We start from the raw sequence: 6,000 nt of genomic DNA on the forward strand, positions 1-6,000 counted from the left end.
ATAGGTGCCCACCACTATGCCTGGCTTTTTTTTTTTTTTTTTTTTTTTTGGTATTTTTAGTAGAGGTGGAGTTTCACCATGTTGGCCAGGCTGGTCTCGAACTCTTGACCTCAAATGATCCACACACCTCGGCCTCCCAAAGTGCTGGGATTACAGGCATGAACCTCCACACCTAGCCTCCACAATCTTTTATCTTAACCTAAACATTTCCTTTCTGTTGATCCCAGGTCTTTGGACAAACTCAACCAATTGTCAACCAGAAAATGTTTAAATTTACCTGTAGCCTGGAACCCTTCCCACCACCCTGCCCCCCAACTTAGAGCTGTCCTGACTTTCTGGATAAAACCAATGTATTTCTTTTTTTTTTGAGATAAAGTTTCGCTCTTGTCGGGATCTCGGTTCACTGAAACCTCTGCCTCCTGGGTTCAAGAGATTCTCCAGCCTCAGCCTCCCGAGTTTGCCCGGCTAATTTTTGTATTTTTAGTAGAGATGGGGTTTCACTATATTGGCCAGGCTGGTCTCAAACTCCTGACCTCAGGTGTTCCACCCACCTTGGCCTCCCAAAGTGCTAGGATTATAGGCGTGAGCCACCACACCCAGCTGACCAATGTATTTCTCAAATGTATTTGATTGATTTATCATGCCTTCCACCTTGGGCGCATGTTCTCAGTACCTCCTGAGCGTGAGGCCTGTGTCATGGGCCATGATCACTTGCATTTGGCTCAGAATAAATCTCTTCACATATTTTACAGTTTGATTCTTTTCGTCGACAGTTGAAAATTTGAGACTGGGGTTTTTTGTTGTTGTTGTTTTTTTTTTTGAGACAGAGTCTCGCACTATCATCTGGGCTGGAGTGCAGTGGTGTGATCTTGGCTCACTGCAACCTCCCCCTGGAGACTGGGGTTTTTTAAGGATAATTTGGTGGATGGGGGCCAGGAAGTGGGGAGTGCTGATTAGTCAGGTTGAAGATGAAATATAGGGGATGGAAGCTGTCCTCTCCTGCAGAGTTGGCTCCTGGGTGGGGACCACAACACCAGTTGAGCCAGTTTATCTTTTTTGTTTTGTTTTTCTTTTTCTTTTCTTTTTTTTTTTTTTTTTTTTTTGGAGACAGAGTCCCATTCTGTCGCCCAGGCTGGAGTACAGTGGCATGATCTCAGCTCACTGCAACCTCCATCTCCCAGGCGATGCTCCTGCCTCAGCATCTCCAGTAGCTGGGGTTACAGCCCGGCCAAAAGGTGCTAGAGTCTTAATCTTTTCAAGATTGGAAGGGTGGGGAAGAAAGAGATCCAGCTATGTTAATAGAGATTTTTTACAGATGCAAATTTCCCCGCATAAAGGATGGCTTTGCAGGGCCATTGCAAAATATGACACAGAAACATGTTTTGGATTAAAATGTTTCTTGTCACCTAATGTTATGCCAGAGTCAGATTGGAAAGTAAGTTACAATATATAGGGTTAAATAAAACCTGTGTGATGAGAATTTATGGTTTGTAAGGCATGAATCCCCAGATCCCTTAGATAGCAATTTTATCAAGATAAGAAAAACATTAGAGTTTAAACTAGGTGTGGTGGGTCACACCTGTAATCCCAGCACTTTGGGAGGCCAACGCAGGCAGATCACCTGAGGTCAGGAGTTCCAAGACCAGCCTGGACAACATGGCAAAACCGAATCTCTACTAAAAATACAAAAATCAGCTGGGCGTGGTGGAGTGTGCCTGTAATCCCAGCTGCTCAGGAAGCTGAGGCAGGATAATCACTTGAACCTGGGAGGCAGAGTTTGCAGTGAGCTGCACTCCAGCCTGGGAAACAGAGTGAGACTCCCTGTCGGAAAAAAAAAAAAAAAAAGAATGGCCAGGCGCGGTGGCTCAAGCCTGTAATCCCAGCACTTTGGGAGGCCGTAGACGGGCGGATCACGAGGTCAGGAGATCGAGACCATCCTGGCTAACACGGTGAAACCCCGTCTCTACTAAAAAATACAAAAAACTAGCCGGGCCAGGTGGCGGGCGCCTGTAGTCCCAGCTACTCGGTGAGGCTGAGGCAGGAGAATCGCGTAAACCCGGGAGGCGGAGCTTGCAGTGAGCTGAGATCCGGCCACTGCACTCCAAGCTGGGCGACAGAGCGAGACTCCGTCTAAAAAAAAAAAAAAAAAAAAAGAAAAAAAACTGCAGAGCTTAGTCCTCACAACTTTTGGGGAGACTGATTTGAGTAATAATAAAACTGCATTCAGCCAGCTCTGTGTGAATTAAACCCTTTTTCTATTGCAATCCCTCTGTCTTGATAAATCGGTTCTATCCCCGGCAGTTGGCAAAATAAACCCGTTGGGCAGTTACAATTCCTTTTTGCCGTATATGTTTACATTCACAGGTTCCAGAGATTAGGATGTGGCTATCTTTGGCTATTCTGCCTATTAAATAAAATCTATGGTGTGGGCGAGGTGGCTCGTGCCTGTAATGACAGCACTTCGGAGACTGAGGTGGGAAGATCACCTGAGGTCAGGATTTCAAGACCAGCATGGCTAACATGGCAAAACCCCATCTCTACTAAAACTACAGAAATTAACCGGGTTTGGTGGTACGCATCTGTAGTCCCAGCTACTCAGGAGGCTGAGGTAGGAGAATCCTTTGAACCCAGGTGATGGAGGTTGCAGTGAACCGAGATTGCGCCACTGCACTCCAGCCTGGGCAGCAGAACAAGACTCCATCTCAAAAAAACAAACAAATAAATAAAAATAAATAAGTAAATAAATAAAATATATGGGAAGACATTTATTTGGACGCAACACTGGCATTAGACCCAACAAACTAAAACAAAATGGAGTCACTCATGCCAAAGTTGCACGTCACCAAACAAAACTAAGTTGTTAATTTGACGCAAATGGGCCAGTGTTAGCGTAATAAGGAAGGTCCCCTCTGTTTTTTACAAGGAAGGTAACCTGAAGTAACCAGATATTAACCAATCTGCTTTTTGTATTTGCTGTTTTCTTGTTCCTGCTCAAGTTACCTTCCAAACCCAACTGTTCTGCCCAACAGAGCACCTGTGTTTTTAGATGAGATGCTCCCCATTCATGACTCACAAAAAAAGCCAATTCTATCATTAAACTAAATTTCTTGAAATGTGGTCATTTGAGAAACCTAACAAAATTGTTCAAATTGGCCGTCAATCTGTTTGACACAGTGGTGGTGGTCTTTAATAGTGTCTTTGCGATCTGTTGTGACAAGAGTTTCCAGGATTCTCTTGGCAGACTTGGAATCAGTCATCTTAGATGTCTTGTTCTTTTTTTCTTCCTGGGAAAAACAAACAAACAAATAAACAGTAGGAAAATGGTATTTTGAGATTACAATCCTAATTCTTTTTATTTAGTTAGTTATTTTTTGAGACAGAGTCTCGCTCTGTTGCCCAGGCTGGAGTGCAGTGGTGCAATCTCAGCTCACTGCAACCTCCACTTCCCAGGTTCAAGCAATTCTCCTGGCTCAGCCTCCCAAGTAGCTGGGATTACAGGCACCCACCACCATGCCTGACTAATTTTTTGTATTTTTAGTAGGGACAGTGTTTCGCCATGTTGGCCAGTGTGGTCTTGAACTCCTGACCTCAGGAGATCCACCCGCTACGATCTCCCAAAGTGCTGGGATTATAGGTGTGAGCCACCACACCCCGCCTACAATCCTAATTTTATATGTGCTCATTGCTGCTAGGTTGGTCATTGTTTCTAGGCCTTTTCAGTGAAGAGCTAACAGCTAGAAAACAGACTTTTTTTTTTTTTTCTTGAGACAGAGTCTCCGTTTTTTACCCAGGCTGGAGTGTACTCGCACAATCAGGGCTCAGTGCAGTATTGACCTCCTGGGCTCAATCAGTCTTCCCACCGTAGCCTCCCAAGTAGCTGGGACCACAAGTGCATGCAACCACACCCAGCCAATTTTTTTTTATTTTTGTTGAGACAAGGTCTTGCTATGTTGCCCAGGCTGGTCTCAATCTCCTAGCCTCAAGCAACCCACCTGCCTCAGCCTCTTAAAGTGCTGGAGGGGACCCGGTGGCTCACGCCTGTAATCCCAGCACTTGAGGAGGTTGAGGGCAGTGGGTCGCTTTGAGCCTGGAAGTTTGAGACCAGCCTAGGCAACATGGCAAAATCCCATCTCTACAAAAATAAAAATTAAAAAAAAAATACAAAAATTAGCTGGGTGTGGTAGCGCCCTGTAGTCCCAGCTACTTGGGAGGCTGAGAAGTGAGAGGATCACTTAAGCATAGGAGGTTGAGGCAGCAGTGAGCCGTGATCGCACCACTGCACTCCAGCGTTGGTGAGAGTGAAGACTGTGTCTCAAAACAAAAAACAAAAACAACCCCACCCCCAGAAAAACTCTCATGAATTCATAGTGATATTTCTGATTCACAGCAAATTCAGATTTGACTTCTTGTTCTTTAGACTTACAAGTAAATTTGAATTTGTCTGATATGAGCAGCACAGGTGTGTGACTGACTGAGCAGCTCCTATGGTCAGGAAGCCCCCATAAGCCTTGATGCCTCCAGTTCACAGTCAAAACTGCTGGCTGGGTATTTACTTGACTCTCTATATATTATGTTTATACAGTATGTCTTTTTTTTTTTTTGAGACAGAGCCTCGCTCTTTCACGCAGGCTGGAGTGCAGTGGCGTGATCTCAGCTCACTGCAACCTCTGCCTCCCGGGTTCAAGCGATTCTCCTGCCTCAGCCTCTTGAGTAGATAGGACTACAGGCATGTGCCACCACGCCCGGCTAATTTTTGTATTTTTTTTTTTTTTTTTTTTGTAGAGAAAAAATACACCACGTTGCCCAGGCTGGTCTTGAACTCCTGGTCTCAAGTGATCCGCCCACCTCAGCCTCCCAAAGTGCTGGGATTATGGGTGTGACCCACTGCGCCCGGCCCTTACATCTTTTACATCCCTGATTCTGATTTCTTCCTACAAGTAAACATATATATATATATTTAAAATTCATCATCGTCTTTATGTTAATATACTTCCAGACATTTTATTTGTCTAGTGTTTGTTCTTTGGAAGATTCCTAAAAAAGAATCATAGGAACAATATTTCTTGAGTTATTGAATATTGATGACAGTTTGGGGCCTTTATCTTGAATCTCACTTTGGCTAATTATAAAATTCTTGGCCCATATGTTCTTTCCTTCAGTATATTAAAAAACATATACTATTGAGTTTTCTTTTGGCCTAAAGCACTGCTGGCAAAGTTTGATGATAGTTTAATTTTTTTCCTTTACAAATAACTTGGTTATTTTGCCTGGATTTGTAAGAAATTAAAGTCCAATAATTTTACTAGAGTAAGCCTTGGTATTGGTGGTTCTAGGTCAGTTTCTTCAGACATTTACTGTGTCTTTTTTTTTTTTTTTTTTCCGAGATGGAGTCTTGCTCTGTCACCAGGCTGGAGTGCAGTGGCATGCTCTGGCTCACTGCAACCTCTGCCTCCCAGGTTCAGTGATTCCCCTGCCTCAGCCTCCTCAGTAGGTGGGATTACAGGCACGTGCCACAATGCCTGGCTAATTTTTTGTATTTTAGTAGAGACAGGGGTTTCACCATGTTGACCAGGATGGTTTCGATCTCCTGATGTCGTGATTCGCCCGCCTCGGCCTCCCAAAGTTCTGGGCGTGAGCACCTACTCCCGGCCTTTTTTTTTTTTTAATAGAGATGGAGTCTTACCGTGTTGTTGCACAGGCTGGTCTCAAACTCCTAGGCTCAAGCAATTCAACAGCCTTGACCTTCCAAAGTCTTGGGATTATGGGTGTGAGCCACTGCACCCAGTCAGCTTTGCCTTTTTTTTTTTTTTTTTTTTGAGACAGAGTCTCCCGCTGTTGCCTAGGCTGGAGTACAGTGGCGCCGTCTCGGCTCACTGCAATCTCCGCCTCCCAGGTTCAAGTGATTCTCCTGCCTCAGCCTCCCGAGTAGCTGGGATTACAGGTGTCCACCACCACGCCTGGCTAATTTTCGTATTTTCAGTAGAGATAGGGTTTCACCAT

This window comes from Rhinopithecus bieti, unplaced genomic scaffold (genome assembly GCF_001698545.2).
Source record: "Rhinopithecus bieti isolate Rb0 unplaced genomic scaffold, ASM169854v2 scaffold_13207, whole genome shotgun sequence".
NCBI lineage: Eukaryota > Metazoa > Chordata > Mammalia > Primates > Cercopithecidae > Rhinopithecus > Rhinopithecus bieti.